The sequence below is a fragment of the Camelus dromedarius genome, chromosome 5 (assembly GCF_036321535.1).
Source record: "Camelus dromedarius isolate mCamDro1 chromosome 5, mCamDro1.pat, whole genome shotgun sequence".
NCBI classification, from domain to species: Eukaryota; Metazoa; Chordata; class Mammalia; order Artiodactyla; family Camelidae; genus Camelus; species Camelus dromedarius.
The window spans coordinates 2,045,370-2,064,021 of record NC_087440.1 but is presented as its reverse complement, the minus strand read 5'-3'; the positions used below and the strand labels follow the sequence as shown (position 1 = coordinate 2,064,021).

At 40.0% G+C, this 18,652-nt stretch overlaps 1 long non-coding RNA gene across 4 annotated transcripts in view; it reads right to left on the bottom strand.

Annotated features, from left to right (window-relative positions):
- Nucleotides 1–15,366: 15,366 nt before the first annotated feature.
- LOC105093260 (uncharacterized) overlaps nucleotides 15,367–18,652 on the bottom strand; it is a 29,155-nt gene continuing 25,869 nt past the window's right edge. The window contains exons 5-6 of one of the 4 annotated variants that reach the window (XR_010380812.1): nucleotides 18,494–18,602; nucleotides 15,409–15,642 (exon numbers count right to left, since the gene is read on the bottom strand). This is a non-coding gene — a long non-coding RNA (uncharacterized LOC105093260). Of the gene's footprint in view, nucleotides 18,603–18,652 lie in introns of all 4 variants that reach the window. The other 3 variants (XR_010380814.1, XR_010380813.1, XR_010380810.1) reach the window with 3 other exon arrangements.

Here is an 18,652-nt window from a genome sequence, read left to right as displayed (position 1 = left end):
ATCTACTGTGATTTTGTTTGGAACTGCATTGTAATTACAAATTTCCACGGTGCCTAGCACTACTTCTTGCCCATAGTAGAACCTCTTTAAATATGTGTAGAATAAGTTAATAAGTACCTATTCATTAATTTCAGGATCTTTAGATAATTCTGGACAGAAAAGTATACAACATAGTCCTTACCAGTGGTGTGCTAGTAAATTTTTAACAACTGGTTCTTGGGAGTACCGATTTCCAGTGTTTGCTGATTTCTGAGGTATAAATATTCCCATCATGATCAATTTCAATACCCACACAATGTTAACCAGGATGCAAAATCCCTGAAAATTTAACGATCAGTCCTCTCAATCTGATACAATCTGTTTCCAGCACATCACTGTTTCTTACCTTCACAAATTTTTTTGTTTATTCTTTCCTTTGGATTTTTATTTATTGAAAGATAAAATCAGAATAATATCAAATGAAAATTTAAAAAGTAATTCACCCATAATTCAACTATTTAACATACCAGCTAACATAGCTCTTCATTTTTCTGTGTTCTCTCCCAGTCTTTGCTTTATGCACACACATTTTAACTACTAGTTGTAATCATCCAATTCTTAAAAAACTTTTTAGCGTAGCAAATTATAAACATATACAAAGTAGACACAATAAAATAGCAAACCCCATATGCCCTAACCCAGCCCCCTAAAACACTAACCTGAAGCCAACCCTGCCTCATCTATTTCACCAGCTTCTTGCCCCCAACCCACATTTTTTGAAACAAATTCCAGACACCGTATCCTTCCATCTGTAAATATTTCAGTAGTAACCATTCAATTTTTCATTCAGCTTTTTTCACTTGTAGTCTAAGGAAGACAAAGACATAAATAATTCAACAAAAGAAACATTTAAGTATTCTGATGTTGGCAGTGAGGATTGATTTGAGGTGCAAGAGATGAGTGCCTAAAAGCTACAGCATCTGAAGAACTTTATTAATGAACCTTTTCATTTTCCCCCCATTCTTCTTTTTGTGTGAATTGCAATAGAACCCAATCAAAATTCTACATGTGGTCATCTATGCACCAAATCGCATATAACCTGGGCCAAATCACAGTGTCTCTGCACGTGAAAAATGCCCATCAAAACAGATTATATTTGATACAACTAAATTCCAAAGCAGTTATTAGTCATCTTCTCCAGTACTGGCAATTTTTAAGAATTTCACTATAAACCCCCTTGGACATATTTTAAGATTTCAATCTGATTATCCATTGGTTCAACATTTCTTGGAAGGCGGATTACTGTCTTCTTCCCTTGTCCCATTTAATTTATACTGCAGTGTCATGAATGGTGTCCCCCCTTAGCCCTTTAGAGAAGAGCAGTAGAGAGGAGGCAGCATTGAAGACTACTCCCCAAAATTTGGCAAACAAGAAATCCTTCTTATTCCCGGATTTACCATACATGGCGTTTGAAACTCTAGTAGAGTAACTCACAGTGTAAACTGGGAGGGGGGTGGGGGCAGGGGGCGGGAGGAGCTAGGGACTCTTCTATTTAGTTTTATAACCCGTATAATTCTGAGCCAAAACACTGTCTCTTACCCTGCCTCTCCCCTGGAGGGTAGACTTTATTGTACCAAAACTGCAAATGAGAAAACTAAGACTCAGATCTGAACCCTAATACATCAGTTGGGATTATCTGGTTGTAAGCAAAAGAAACTGGGCTACGTTCAGCCCAAAAGGGGAACATTAATTACAGGCATACTGAAAGAATGAATGGGAAGCTAGCTGAAGGAGACAGCGTGGAACCAGGGCAGCAAGGGTGACTGCATCCTCTAATCTGGAAAGTGTGAACCTCAACCTGTTTTTCATCCTCCGCCATTTTGTTGAAGATTCAAAGTTCATGAAAAGACTTCAACTTCAGAAAGAAGACGGGACATGTAATTTACCATCCCATGCAGAAGCCCACGCTGCAGAAGTAATTCCTGAAAATGAATTCAGGGTGCAGTTTTGAAGGGTGAAATAGGTGCTGGGTGGGAAAAAAAATAAGTTCAGTGGTGACATCTTGAGTGCACTGTACGAATGTCCCTTCAAGGACGGAATTGTTGCCCCAGCTATAGAAGTGTTGCCCGTAGACAGCCTTTCAGTAATTGCCTTTGCTGCAGAGAGCCACTTCCTCTATGATTACACCCTTCCAGGGACAGATCACATTGCTGAAGTTGGGGTATCAAGGCCTGGCCATTTCAGTTTAATGCAGGGACAGCTCTGTAGGGACATTTTTGCTCCAGAGCTCCCTGAAAGCACTGAGGCTGTTGGAGAGTCTGCAGCAAAGCCCAATTTTCCCCTGTACCCACTCCTGCTTCCCACCACTCCCTTCCACTGGTATTGATTCCAAGAGAATTGTAAAAAAATAAACATCCTGAATGCTAAACTCAATTCCTGAAAGAACCCAACCTGTGACATTTCCATTCACCAATTCTGTCTGACTCCAAAGTCCCATATTCTTACCCCACCGTATGTAATTATGCTTCATTATGACTTTTTTGGATTGTTATGAAACATACATAACATAAAATGTACCATTTTAACCATTTTAAGCATACTGTTCAGTGGCATTATATTCATTCACATTGCTCTGCAACCTCATTATAGCTTTTTCTGAACCTTTAGAATTATAGATTCACAGAATAGTAGAAATGGAGAAGGGAGAGATCTTTACATACTAAAGTATGCAAATTCAACTCCAAAGTTAGCAAACATAAAGAGAAAGAAACTGAGAAAGATTGATGGGCGGTAAGAGACAGAAATAAATAAAGCAGGCATGCCCCTCTCTATCTCATGCTGCTCCCACAGGGACTCCAGCTCCCTCCCACTTCTCCTAGACAGGCATCGCTCCATGCTGAGTGTGATGTGGATTTAAGATTTTTATTTTTCTGTAACATGGCACCAAACACAAACCAACTACTTTAACTGGTCTCAAAAAACAAAAACAAAAAACAAAATCAGAGATATGCTCTGATACTGGAAAAAAAAAATTGTGGGACTTAATAGAAAATGGTGTGTGTCAGGTACAGCTTGAGACCTTCCTAAGGGATCTGCAAGGGTAATTTTGACTATATCCAATTGTTACCTTATATGCTGACCTTAGAACCTCACCCAGGTGAGATAAAACCCCTGCATTTATACTAGCCTGCATTGTGGTGGCACAGCATTAACTCATACCAAAAATCATGATACTGTAAAATTTAAAAAAAAAAATTTTTAAGGTGAATGGAAGTCCAGGGTGAAAATAAACTGAAATAAGTTCTTGTTAGAGCATTTACGAATTTCTTTGTTTGTAAGACTCTACAGCAGCCAGCAGTGCTGTCTGATAACGCTAGCCGCATGAGTAATAAAATTTTCTACTTAGCCACATTTTTTTAAAAGTAAAAAGAAGCAGGTAAAACGAAAAACGTATTTCACTTAACTCAAAACATATTCAAAATACTCATTTCAACATGTAATCAATATAGTAAATTATTAATGACATATTTTACTTTTTCATACTGTGTATTTTGCACTTAGAATGCATTTCAACTTGAACTGACCGCATTTCAAATGCTCAGGGGTCACACGTGGCTCGTAATTTCCTTATCGGACCACGCAGATCTCGAACATATTCCCTGATAACAGGGAAATCTCTCATTTCTCTGGGAAGTTTGCTTTACTTGGTTAACATCTGAGGGGAGGATGTGGAAATTCATGTAGATCTGTATCAAAACTTTACCTGCCAGAACCGCAGATATCCATGCATACTAGATTAAAAAGTGGGCAATGGTTTGTTTGTTGGCAAAGGGAAAACCCCAGGCCAGCCCTACAACGCACCCTTAGCAGAGAGAAGCCACATCTCCTAGGGCAAAACATAAATCAGTAGTTTCTGACTCCCCAACAAGCAGTGAATCACTGAAGTTTCGCAAGGATAATTCACAGTGCATTCCAATCAAGTTTGTAAGTCATAGACAAGAAGTCTATTCTTCAAGCCTCACTGCCTTCCATCCTGGAGGAGAAAACAGCAACAGCTAATAAGAAAGGCATGAAAAAATTACCCAAATATTGAACCACTGATTTAATTTAAAACAACAGACTCTACTTTTTACAACAACATAAACGAATGGAAGTAAGAGCTCAATTTTTACTGCTTTGAAACAAAATTGAAATATGGAATTGAAAACAGCTTTAAGAAAAATGAGACAGATTTTAAAACCTTTAACTTTATTCTGCTAATTCTGTGCCTACATAATACTAAAGAAAGGACTAATTTATTCACATATCCTTAGGCAAGCACTACACACATACACACACAAGCAGGCACCACACACACACACACACACACACACACACAATTTGGCATCTGATGCAGAAATCTTGAACTAAAAATTCAACATAAAAACTCTTCCATAAAAACATAGGCAAAACATTATCTGACATACATTTCAAAAATTTTCTCCTAGAAGAAATAAAAGCAAGAATAAACAAATGGGACCTAATGAAACTTACAAGCTTCTGCACAGCAAAGGAAACCAGAAATAAAAGAAGAAGAAAACCTACGGAATGGGAGAAAATTTTTGCAAGTGAAACCGACAAAGGCTTGATCTCCAGAATATATAAGCAGCTCATACAACTCAATAAGAAAAAAATAAACAACCCAATCCAAAAATGGGCAGAAGACCTAAACAAGCAATTCTCCAAGGAAGACATACAAATGATCAAAAAGCACATGAAAAAATGCTCAATATCACTAATTATCAGAGAAATGCAAATCAAAACTACAATGAGGTATCACCTCACACCAGTCAGAATGGCCGTCATTCAAAAATCCACAAATGACAAATGCTGGAGAGGCTGTGGAGAAAGGGGAACCCTCCTACACTGCTGGTGGGAATGCAGTTTGGTGCAGCCACTATGGAAAACAGTGTGGAGATTCCTCAAAAGACTAGGAATAGACTTACCGAATGACCCAGGAATCCCGCTCCTGGGCTTGTATCCAGAAGGAAATCTACTTCAGGATGACACCTGCACCCCAATGTTCATAGCAGCACTATTTACAATAGCCAGAACATGGAAACAGCCTAAATGTCCATCAACAGGTGACTGGATAAAGAAGATGTGGTATATTTATACAATGGAATACTACTCAGCCATAAAAACCGACAACATAATGCCATTTGCAGCAACATGGATGCTCCTGGAGAATGTCATTCTAAGTGAAGTAAGCCAGAAAGAGAAAGAAAAATACCATATGAGATCGCTCATATGTGGAATCTAAAAAACAAAAACAAAAACAAACAAAAACAAAGCGTAAATAAAGGACAGAAATAGACTCACAGACAGAGAATACAGACTTGTGGTTACCAGGGGGGTGGAGGGTGGGAAGGGATAGACTGGGATTTCAAAATTGTAGAATAGACTACACTGTATAGCACAGGGAAATATACACAAAATGTTATGATAACTCACAGAGAAAAAAATGTGACAATGAGTGTGTATATGTCCATGAATAACTGAAAAATTGTGCTGAACACTGGAATTTGACACAACATTGTAAAATGATTATAAATCAATAAAAAATGTTAAAAAAACAAAACAAACAAACAAAAAAACCTCTTCCATAATTAGTGAAATCTTGCCAGCAGCAAACTGTGAAGATGACCTGTTATAAACACCTTCAAATCCAAGGCACACAGAACTCCATGGGAAACCCTCCTGCACGTAAACACAAAGTCAAAAAACTACAAATTACGTAAAACGCTAAGAGGAAGACTAAAAGAGGGAGAGGCAGAAACGACAAACAGGAAAAAGGGTTCCCCCAAAACTCAAGATAATCGAACAATCTAAAGAGATTTTTAAATAAGTTTCTATAACATTTTTAAGGAATAAGATATCTAATGGAAAAACAGGACACTATATTAAAATACCAACATGGTAAAAGAACTGATTAGAAATTTCAGTAACAAAAAATATAATCATTGTGAAAAACAATGGACAGATTACACAGAATATTAGACAGCTGAAAATAAATTAACAAATTGGAAGCTGGGTATAAAGAAATCACACAAAATATGGCACAAAGAGATTTAAAAAAAAAATAAGAGACATGGAGGAAAAAATGAGAAGATCTCACATACATTCAATAGGAGTTACAAATAAAGAAAATTGGGGTAGGGAGAGATAGCATTTGGAAAAATATGGGTGACGTTTTGAGGATTTGGTTTCTTTTAAATTGAAGAAGCCTATCAGCTAAGCAGGAAAAATAACACCACACCCTGATATAGACACACCAGAGTGAAACTGTGGAACATCAAAGTCAAAAGGAAAAATCTTAAAACTACCAGAGAGATGATAAAGCTTATTTTCAAAGTCATGACCATTTATTAGATGTATAGCAGACTTCTCATGAGCAAAAACAGGTGTCAGAAGACTGGAGTATCATTTCCAAACTGCTGAGGGACAATGACCTAGAATCAGATGTCTATACTCTCATGCAAGACATTTCCAGACATAAGAGACTGAGAGTTTACTCTTTACAGGTTCTGCCTGGAAGAGCTATTAAAGGATATACTCAGGAAGAAAGAAACTGAACTATGAAGGAAGAGTGGGTGCCAAAAGCAATTGTGAGCAAAGGAACTGGTAAACCTACAAATAGCTTGAAGAAAAAATAACTAGCTGAGATAACATAGTAGGAATTAAAATTAAAAAGGAAAGAGACAAATTCTGACATATGCACACAGTTATAAAATCACCCCATGGTGCAAAAAGTTACAAACACATAAACAAGTGGGAAGACATAATTTTAATTAATTCCTCATTTTAACAAAATTATTTTCTACCAAATTGTTTCTTAAGATGTCTTTAGCCCAATCACTAGGTATCCCCTATCACCATCCTTATCTCCAAAGACCTTTAGTTATAAAGGAACAAAAGGAATCAACGGTCTCATTTTAAAAGCCTACATTTTAAACATTCTGGGTGTTGCAAAAAGCACATTACCTAGCTACAATCTGAACATTTTAGGAAAGGGAAGAACTCCTTTCTACTCCATGCCAGGTTTGGCTCTTTTCTTAACTTCATCTAATACACAGTAAATATCACACCAGATATCATGACTAATAATCTCAGTAGTGGCATCTGGCTTTAAAAGTCTTTGTTAGTGATATTCTAAGAACTCGCAAGAGAGGAACGATTTTCTGGGACCATTTTCTCCTATGGAATGTGGCATTCCATAGGAGAATGCGGCATTCCATAGGAGAATGCGGCATTCCTTAGGAGAATGTGGCATTCCATAGGAGAAAATGTTCCAAGAAGAACAGTAGAGATTTTTCTAGCCAAAATTCAAGAAAACATGATTTCATGAGCATCTGTACTTTCCAAATTGACATAGAAATAAAAATATTTTAGCTGATGATTAGCTGTATTTACCTTTGGGATTACTAACTCAAAGGTCTACATTTTTAAAAGAGGGATATCTTTGTGCAAAGATCAGTCAGCTTCTGTGTATCTGTCTCTGTGTGCAAACCTCCAGGAACTATATTTGAATTTTTTAAAAGTACCGGTCTCTATGCCTTTCTTTCTTTGTACAAACTCCATGTTTCTATCTTAAAGCAAACCAACCAAGGTTTTCTCTATTTGTTCCTGTCTCCCTTTCCCCTTTCTTACTCTGTTTCTATCTCTTTCCTCTCTTGTTTTCTTTCCTTATCTTCCCTCTATTTCTTTCCCTTAACTCTCTAATATTGAAAAAAACATTTTTAAACAGTGTGAGAAGTGGTATCGAGGAAAAAGCACAGGCTTCAGATCACATAGACTGGGATTCAAGTTCTAGTTTCTCACTTCCAAGCACTGTGGATCTTGAGCAAATTATTAACCCTCTAAACTTTACTTTCCTTAACTGTGATGTGGAAAAATGATACCCATCCCAGAATTGCTGTCAGGGTTGCCTGAGATAAATAAATGAATGTGAAATAGCCAACATAGAGTAAATATCCAATAGAGGTGGGTTCACCTTCTCACTTGAATTGAGTTTTGTGATCTTTGTTCTTAATTCTGAAAGCAAATAAATGAAATATTGTTTTCTGTTCCTCTCCAAAAATTGCTTTCTGCTTAGCAGAACTGAACTTACTTTCTTCCATTAATAATGAGTGTGTTTTTGATGGAAAACCACTTCCCACCCATCATTGTTTCCCAAATTGTGTTCCACAGAACACTAGTATCCTATTAGACATTAATAGAGGCCATATCAGTTTGCATATGAAATCTTCATCTTGTAGATGCATGGTTCACACTAGCCTATTAAAAGCAACTCTTGAAGCACTTTAAATCAGTGTTTTCTATCATTAGTTGACCATACTCATTTTTCAGGTAACCCCTAATTAACATCCTGCACAACATCCAATCAACCCGTTTTAAAAAATGCTAATTTAGAGGGAAGGATAGACTTTTTATATACTTCAAGCAATTTTCCATAAATACAACTTCTTTCAACAGAGAGATAAGAGCTAAATCGTATCCAATTAAAATTATGTTATTTGGCAAGGGCCTAAATAATTTTAACTTGTTCTGAATTGTCTTGGTTTTGATGGTTTTATTCTTTTTTTTTTTTCACTGTGGCTATCAAAGGACACCAGCTGAGTGCACCCACAGAGTACCAATCACTAAGACAAATCACACGTGCTCTCGCTTTAAATCTCAGTTTTCCTAATGTGGGAGATGAAAGGCTTTTTTACAGGCTTGCTGTGAGGACCCAATGAGATTACCCGCACAGCTTAGACTGGTTAAAAAATCAAGCTCTTGGGTTACCGGCAGTTGTGGAGGTGGAAGGGAGGGAGAGGCATTTAATGGTTCTAAACAGAAAATATCATCACTGCCCAATTGGGCAGAAGGAGCTATTTGGGCTCAGACCCAACCAAGGTATGATTCTTCTTTCCAAAGGAATTTAAGAGTACACAAAACCCTCAGATTAGATGACTCAGACCTGGAGATCAGAGGAAGGGAAGAACGCACACCACCACCTACCTCATAGGAGTGTTATGAGCTACAGCAAACATACAATAAATGTTAGTTATTTTTAGAGAGCAGTAAATACTGTACTATTTGAGAAAGATATATCTAGGTATATAATGAAAGGCACAAATGTCCACTTACAGAATTAAAAGCAGGCAAAATTACCCTCAAAATTACCAGAAAGAAAACACAGAGAATCTGCTGAAAAGTAGAAAATGACAATTTGCCAAAGCAGCATAAAAATAGAAAACAAAATCAGATTAGAGAAGTAAAACTATCCATAATAATTAAAATAATAAACAAGAATGAGATTAATTTATTGAAAGAAAAATACTCAAATTGATCAAACTTACGGAATCAGTCTCCAAACCACATCTAAAACTCGAAGTTGATAGAACCTAATGTTGATGGCAGTGGGGCAAAGATGTTTTTAAATTCAGCGTTGGTGGGCAAATAAATTGGTACAACATTTCTGGAAGGAAGTTAGCCTACTTGCATCAAAATATAAAATGTACACATCATTGTACTGAGCCAGTTCACTTCTAAAAATTAGCCTGAGGAGAAAATTGTACAAAAGCGAAAAGCTGAACACAGGATCACTGTATAGAATATGGTATCAAAAAATGCAAACAGGAAGGGTAGAGCTCAGTGGTAGAGTGCATGCTTAGCATGCATAAGGTCCTGTAAACAAACAAACAAACAAACAAACAAACAAACAAACAAACCTAATAACCAACCCCAAGAACAAACAAACAAAAGCAAACAGCCTAAATGCCCAACAGTAGGAGACCGGGTGAGTAAACCATGTATTATAAATATCCTGAAAGTATTAACAATCACGGTGTTAGTCTATAGTTACTGACTTGGAAATCTACCCATTGCATATTCTGAATGAAAATAGCAATTACAGAATCACATGTAAGTTACGATCCCATGTGTATGAAACTGTCTATGTACATGAATGTGTATATACAGCGTAGAGATGTGTAAAGGATGCTCACCAAAATTGTTAAGGCTGTTGTTCTGTGTGGTGAGATTTGGGGTGGGGGGTGATTTTTATTTCCTACTTTGTACTTTATCTTGGGTAAAAACATTGTTTATGAGAACCCCATTTGTGGGTATGTGCATACAAATCTATAAGCCTTGATAGCTGCCAAGTCAGCCTCCCAAGATCCCAGATGCCTATGTTCTTCATTCCTATCATTCTCCCCAGTGATAAGCTCTAGGGTGGCTTAAAACAATGGGTGGCTATCGGGAAAGCCAGGCCCAGAAAGGCTTCCTGTCTGGAGAGACCAACAGAGACTAGTCATGTAGATCCAGCCACCATGTCATCTCTAGGGCAGTACTGAAAGAAATTCTTAGGATCAGCGTTGGAGAATTACTAAATGCATTCCCTTCTCCTTTTGTTTATGTGTTTGTTTACAAACATTTCTTAGCTTCTCTGGTGTCTATAATAGAGCAAGTAAGGGCTTTCCCCCCAGTTAGAAGTCTACATTGACTAATTTTTGAGACTTCCTGAGGCTACTCTGTCCACCGCGCACCTGCACAAGGTGGCTGTCTAAACGGCAGAGGGGTCTTTTTTTTAAGTCAGAAGACCAATTTATTTTTTAAAGCTCTGCCATGATTCTAGCAGGTGCCGATGCTCACCTGCCACACTCGCACCAGGCTGTCTGTGTAGCCAGCAAACAGAGTCTGGCCATCAGCAGATCAGGCCAGAGAGGTACACTGGGCTGGCTTAAACGGCAGAGGGTTCTTGCGACAGTGGCTCTGTCTGCAGCAGTGAGACAGGGCCAGCCTAGGAGGATCCTCCTAATGCTTGTGCTTTTAGAAAGAGCATAAGTTACATTTGTTAAAACATCCAAAGGACCAGGTGGTCAGTGGTGTCAGAGTGTGATAAGGCCTGAGATGGGTTCACTGGATGTAGCGTGACCTGGGCAAGAACAGTGTCTGTGTGGCAGGGGGAGGGGTGGCTTTGATAGAGAGGGGTGGGGAGTGAGGAAGTGGAGACAGTGAGTTTGGACAACTATTTCTAGACGTTTGGCCAGGAACAAGCAGGCAGGGGAAAGAGAACTGAGTGACCGAAGGGAGGAATGGGGAGGAGGCTGGAAGAGGTGTTTAATTTTTTGTTTTGTTTTTGTTTGTTTTTAAGATTGAAAAGGAGCCTGTAGATAAGAAGTGAATGATTCAGCAGAGAAAAGGGCCTTAAACAGAACGAGGAATGTGGTAACTGTGGGGAAGGAGGAAAAGCCACACAAAGGTCAAATGGAGAGCTGCCTCTCCGATGATAACAGAGATTGAAACAGAGATGGCCCTGCAGGGGCCAGTGCCACTATTCTGAAGCAGGTCTTGCTTTTTCCAGTGAGTTTTGAACTGGGAGCACTCAAGCTGTTTGACCCTAAAAAAGTTGTCTGTGATGGAAATATTCATTCTCTTAACTGGTGGTTTCACAGACATGCACATGTTAAAACTCATCAAACTGTACCCTTTATTATTATTTTTTTTAACTTTCTTTTTCCCCTCCATCAAGCTACTTTATTTATTTCAGGGGTGGGTAATTAGGTTTATTTATTTAATTTTTTTAAAAAATGGAGGTACTGGGGATTGAACCGAGGACCTCGTGGATGCTAAGTACGAGCTCCACCACTTGAGTTACACCCTCTCCCCAAACTGGACCCTTTAAATAGTGTAATTTATAGTACATCAGTTTGACCTCCATAAAGCAGATAGTAGAGAAATTCTTTTCATAGTTTAAAACTGGCACATCTAAGCCAACAGGGGGCGTGGTTGTGCACGGCAAGATGGGAAATGGTTTTCCTGAGTTTTGGTTTCTGTGGTTCAGTTTTCTCCCATCTTTTCTTCGATGACAGAGCTCTTATTTGCAGGCATTAAAAGAAAGTAATTAAATAATTACAGGCATAAAGACATGGACAACTGGATGTACAAAGGTTAAATTAAAAACTGGAGCTACAGAAATATTCTCAGTGCCTGAGTACAGACTCAGCCAGAGAAAGGATGAGCCAGCAGGACAAAAGCATCTCTTCTCAGTCATGTGGGAGCTGTGTACAGGTTTCTCAGGTGGCAGAGATTACAGTTGTGGCCTCCCAGAGAACAGAATTTTGCTACTTGTTTTTGTGAATAGGTCAACACCAGGACAAATATCACACTTTTGGCTGATTGGAGAGGAGAAGGGAACAGAATTGATATGAGGCTCTTCTGCACCACACACAGGTTTGAGGACTTTCCTACAGCCTGAGACACAGTGAGCCTTGGCCTCTGACCCAAGGGGGACATCACTGTCTCCTCTGTTCACTCCTCAGCGTAACACTTGGGGCAATTAGTTTCTTTGTTCCCGGTCTCTGTTTTCTCATGGGCAAAATGGAACCCATAGTCTTTGCCTTGTCTGCTTGTCAGAATAAAAGTGGAAGGCTCCAATTGCTCAAAAGGTAAAAGGAGCTGTGAAGGTGAGATCCTCATGCAACTGCTACGATTTGGCAACACAGATGTCAATCCTGGTTTGTGAAAAGCTGACATATCCCCTGGGCCTTCTGGGCATCTCCCAGGTAACTTGTGGCCAGTTTTGCTGATTGAGTACACTGGTGAATTACTCCTTTCTCCCACTCAAGGCCCTTTCCACCTTAGCTATCACGACACCACCATAAGGTGGACATTATCAGCCCCATCTCACAACTGTGTAAAAAGAAGTACAGAGAGGTTAAATGTCTTTCCTTGGGTTACAAGCTAATAACATAGGAAAGCTGGGACTTGAACCGAAGACTCAAACACCAATGTCTGGCCTCCTACTTTCTCTCTGCTATTGTTGAAAACACTGGTATCTCTAGTATATAACAGTTTTTTGTTTTTTTTGGTTTTTTTGGTGGGGAGGGAAGTAATTAAGTTTATTTATTTTTGATGGAGGTACTGGGGATTGAACCCAAGACCTCGTGCATGCTAAGCACACACTCTACTCTAGTATAATAGTTATTAGTCATATGTGACTATTTAAATTAATTAAAATTAAACTAAATTAAAACTTCAGGTCCTCACCAGCCACATATCAAGTGCTCAATAGCCATGTTGTTGCTACCATATTGGACAGCACGGATGCAGAAAATTTCCACCATCACAGCAAGTTCTAAGGGACAATGCTGCCCGCCTGCTGCTGTCATGCATCAGGAAGATAGCTTTGGACACACGAAATACTTACCTTCACCTGATTCTGCCCCTCTTTTATCTTTCTTGTCTAATTCTGAATAGTCTCTCTAGTTCCCCTTCAGTCTTCTGCCTAAGCACCCAGAGGGCATGCCTGGGGCTGGCCTGCTGGCTCTGCAAGGCACCCAGCACCCAGGCAGACACACAGGTTTGTGATGACAAAGACGGATGCTGACACTTCGTCCAAGCCCAGGAGACAGCAGCTCTGAAGCAATCTGCAGTGACAGCACCAGGGTGGGAAGTGAACAGCCTGTTTCTGCAAATCTGCTATATTTTTGCCAGATCTGTCAGAAGTAGACAGAAGCAGAAGGGATAAAGGGAGAAAGTCAGACATGAAGGGGGGTGGGGAATAAACGGCAGGGCTAAAGATACCCCAAACTTGGTGATCAAACGGTCTTCTTCCACTTCTTCAGGGCACAAAAAAGTTTATCCTCCGAAACCACGAAGGAGGGAGACCTCGTGTGCCGTTTCCACAGTGGGAGGAATCGAATCGTCACTCACTCTCTTAAAACACCCACTAAACATAAATTTATACAATTATACAATCCTGGATTCACATGTGTTAAAACTACATCCTCCTGATGATTAAGACTCTAGAATAAGACTTGGAATAAGGTGTTGCTTTAAAGGGGAAAAAAAAAAAGTAAAAGATCAAGGCCATGGGTGACATGGGTGACCTTTCTCCTCACCTGTCCCTAACAACACTTGCTCCTTCGTCTTCATGCTGTGCTGGATATTTAGAAGCCCCCAGTTTAGTGCTCCCCCTCCCCCAGAAGTCCTTTATACCCATGGGAGAGTTACTTGAGGACAAATAAAGGTTTTGGCACTCTTTCTGACATCATACCATCTAGGCCACAAACTGTCCACCCCCTCTCAGTGTGACAAGTTCTACCCGCATTGTTTTCTGGCTGTGTTTCTCCACCTCTTTGTGTAATTTAGGAAGTAGCATCTTCAGAACATTATAAAACACCCCTTAAGTAACTTGGAGGTACTCTTTTGCAAGGCCCTGCCTCACTCATGTGAGTATTCTTTTAAAATACTGCCTCTGGATTCGAGGTCTTTAATTTGAAACTTTTATAGCCGCTTCAGCACTTCCTTCCCAGAGAGAGCCTGTGGCCTTGCTCCAAACAACACTACATGTCTTCCTCTAAGTATCTGGGTTTGTTTTGGTTTCCTGCAACCCAGCTGGCACTCTCTGAACTGCTGGAGTCAAAGCCCGCTGGGAGGAAAGCGGGAATGGGCCTCTGCGGCACCATACACAGGGCCGAGGAGCCTGGAAACCACTTGGAGGAGCAGCTGGGTGAAGAGGCAGGCCTCCCTGGGATTCCGGGCCCCACCCTCCCAGGACACAAATGACACTGGAAGCCTGTGCTTATAGTTTCTCAAGGGCCTGGCACTTAGCTGTTGTCCCAGTGACTCACAGGATAACTTTTCAGCCTTCAAAGTGGGTCAACAAGCTTTATTTGTCCAGAGAGCTCCCCTGGGAGGTCACTCGAAGAAAAGCAGGCTGAATGGGGATGTTTGGCCAGGTGATTCTTTTTGCTGCCTCTTAGCCTGAGGAAATATTCCCAGTATTCAGGCCAAGAATTTGGAGAATTAAAAGCTGCCAAGTATTTGGGCTGGATCAACATATACTAGAGTTATTAGTTAAGAGTTAACCATACTGCTAATGGTGACTCTTGCCATTCAAGAACCAAACATGACTCGGGAAGGCCCTAAATCAGGATGTCTACTTCTCATAGATTAGACAGACAGCAAGCTAAGGTGGGGAGGGTACAGCTCAATGGTAGAGTGTGTGCTTTGCACCCATGAGGCTCTGGGTTCAATCCCCAGTACCTCCATTAAAAATAGATAAATAAACCTAATTACCACCCCCCAAAAGAAGCCACAGAGAAAGACAGCAAGCTTGTGCTATGAATCATAGAAGTTTCCATTAATTCTGTGTGACCTGCTTAATTTCTTTATTTATTAAGCAATGGAGTCATCCTGGAGCAGCATTTCTCAAATCTGAGAAACCACAAGCCCCAAGAACACATCTGAAAACTAACCAATCTGAATTTTTATAACTCAGAAATTAAAAGTTTCTCACAGCAGCATTATTCACAATGGCCAGAAAGTGGAAACAAACCAAATGTCCATCAGCTGATGAACGGATAAACCTGGGATACAGCGGGAAAATATCCAGCTGTAAAAAAGAAATGAAGGGCTGTTATGTGCTACAATATGGACGAGCCTTGGAAATACGCTAAATGAAAGAAACCAGACTCAAGAGCCACATATCGTATGATTTCATTTATACAAAATGTCCAGAACAGGCAAATCCAAAGAGAGAGAAAGTAGATTAGTGGTTGCCAAGGGTTGGGGAGGAGAGGGTATGAGGGAGGAAGAAATTTTCCTCTACTCTTCTGGGTTCTTCTGGCTGGTCTAAGAATTAAATTGACATAAGACAGATTAACAGGAGAAAATCAAAGTTTAATAACATGTACACATAGGAGAGACCCAGGAGAACTGAGTAACCCACTAAAATGGCCCCAACTTAAATACCATCCACAGCTAAAGACAAAAGACACTGAGAGTGGGGAGAGTGGTTATGGGAGGTTACCAGGAAAAGCACAGCAAACAAAGGCGACTGTGATGCAGATTTAAACTGCTGCCTTCTCCACTGTAGTTTCTAGAGATTTGGTCATCCTTTTCTTCTGGATACAAGAGGGAGATCTCCCTTACAAATGTAAATGTTTCTCACAAAAGGGCAACTAGATCTTCAGAGCCCTTCCCTATCTGCTGTTTCTCAGAAAATAACCAGCTTAAAACAATTAAGATACCAAAGAGACAGATTTTAGAGTGGCAAACTTTGCTCCCCTACAGGAAGAATAGGTAATGACTGCCACTGGGCATGGGGATTTTTTTAGGGGTAATGAAAACATTGTGTAATTATCTAGTGGTGATGGCTGTGAATCATCAATCTTGTGAATATACTAAAAAACCACTGAATCGTACGCTTTAAAAAGATGGATTTTAGGGTAGGTGAATTATATCTCAATTTTTTTTTAAAGTTACATATTATTTTAGTTGATTACTGGGTACCAAGATAAACACTTTGTGGGGCACAGTAATTCCTTATGTCCAGATTTACCTATGAGGTGGCTAGCCAGGTGATCTAAAAGGCATTTATGTCAACTTCAGATGATCATAGAAGGATATCTAAAATTTTAAATATTCATAGGTAACTTCTAGGCTGCAAGAACTCATCAGTGGAACTCCTAAAAGTCTTTGAACCCTGCTTTCAGAAACACTGGCCCAGGTACCCTCCCAGGACTTTTTACCCTTTTACAAGCTATAATGATGAGGATTTTTAATAAGTTGCTTTCCAAAGACAAAGCCTGGCCAGGGACACCATAGGTTTTATAGGTCCTTTGGCTAAGTCTTGGTGACATAAACAAATTACTCCACCTATACTCCAGGTAATTGATTAAATATGTGCTCTGTAAAATTGGAACTGTATAAGCCCTATCATGAGATGAAAAGGAGTTTCACACCAGTTAATCTAACATGGAAAATCCTCTAAAGAAGGTATCCCGCTGGGGCCTCACTTGGGTCATGGGTTGACCACCCCTAATTTAAACACTATGACCTTCTAAAAGTGGCCTCAGCAGTGGAATAAAGAAAGACGCTGCTAACTGAAGTCAGACGGGAAAGCCAATGGGCAGTTAAGTAAGCAAGGGGGCTTTCCCACGCGGTCAGTTTAGGAGTACAGGATGTGGCTCACAGCTGGCTCTTCTGTTTATTTAGTTGGAAGGCAACTGTCTCTACTCTTTGATCTTTTGTTTCCTCACCTGCCACACACACACACACACACAAAATCAGAAACTATTGTTGGGCTAACTGACATCCTTCAAAATCCAATGACCCCCATTTCTGGGGTCTCAGATAAAGTACATTCTTTATTGGGCGTGTTTCCCCAACAAACTAATAGCCTCAGGTAATGCCTTACCTTATCAGACTCAAACCCCAACACCCTTCACAGACCCTAACCCTCTTACCTCACCTACAACCAATCAGAGACTCCTGCACAAGCTGATCAGGCACCTTGTAACCTGACCTTATAAAACACCCCAACAACAGGCCCTCGGTGCTCACAAAGGCACCTCTGGTCTGTGTGGCTCACTGTTGTCTATGGCAGTGTACCCCTAATAAACTCCTTTTCTATTCTCTGGTAAATTATTTCACCAACCTGCATGCCACTGGCTCACTGACTGGCTGCCCCATTGTGCACGTAACTATCCCGTCTCTTGGGGTGGTTGTTCAGATGAGTTCAGTTCATCAGACTTTTACTGAGCATCTGATTTTTACGTATTAGACACTGAGCTAGTGCTGGGAGGAAACTGGAGTAGCCCCCACCTTCGGGAGCCCACAGTAGGAGGAGACTACTGTACCGAGTGTTATGGAAAGAAACTTATGTTTAAAGGACTCTGAAAAATACTCAGTGCTAAAAAGCATGTGGTAATAATGTATATTGATTATCCAATATGAGTCAAAAGTTGATCTGATTCCTGGCTCTGGGTATTTCTCTAATAAGACTACTTTTTGTAGAAGTAAGCATTGAATAGCATTTACCTGGGTATTGACTGAACTCACCATTTTCCATAAAGATGTTTTCATGTTGTGCCCACTAGGTGTCTCAATATTTTGCAAGAAAATAGAAAAGCACAATGTTTCCACCTGTGTGATGAGTCAGCTGTAGTATAAACATCACTTGGCTAAAATCTCAACCACTTTCTAGCAACCATTGTGTAGATTGCCAGTCAGTATAGTTGCCTTTCATTTGAGACGGGACGAAGATGCCTTTGTGGATTTTTTCTTTCTTCTCGTAATCCATGTACCTGCAAACTGCTCTCCTAAGAAAGCCAGGACTAGGAAGATCAAGTGGAAATTCTTCCACCAAGTGAGTACCAACACCCTACAGGCAGCAGCACTCCGTCCCCACTGGTTTCCTGGCCTAGCGTTTGGCTGTCATCTGCATATAAGCTGACATCCCAAACTACACCTTACTGTCTTGTGTCCCTGGGAAGAATGTGTTCTTTCCTATTCACAGGTGTCAGTCAAAGGAGTCATTTTCACAATACAATCCAGGGTCTCTTGCATTGTGAATTTCAGGGTTGTAAATGACACACAACTGCTTACCCCAATATTTTCACCCTTGTCATGCATGACTTTAGATGGCCTATGGCAGAACACTTTGCCTATGAGTGACATCCAAAAGGGAGATAACAGTTACCAGGAGACTGGACGTCTTCAAAAATCTATTGCAACTTCAAAAGCTCATCTCAGGGGGGCGGTAGAGCGCATGCTTGCATGCCCAAGGTCCTGGATTCAATCCCCAGTACCTCCATTAAAGAAAAAAAATAGAATAAAATTATTATTTTTTAAAAAGCTC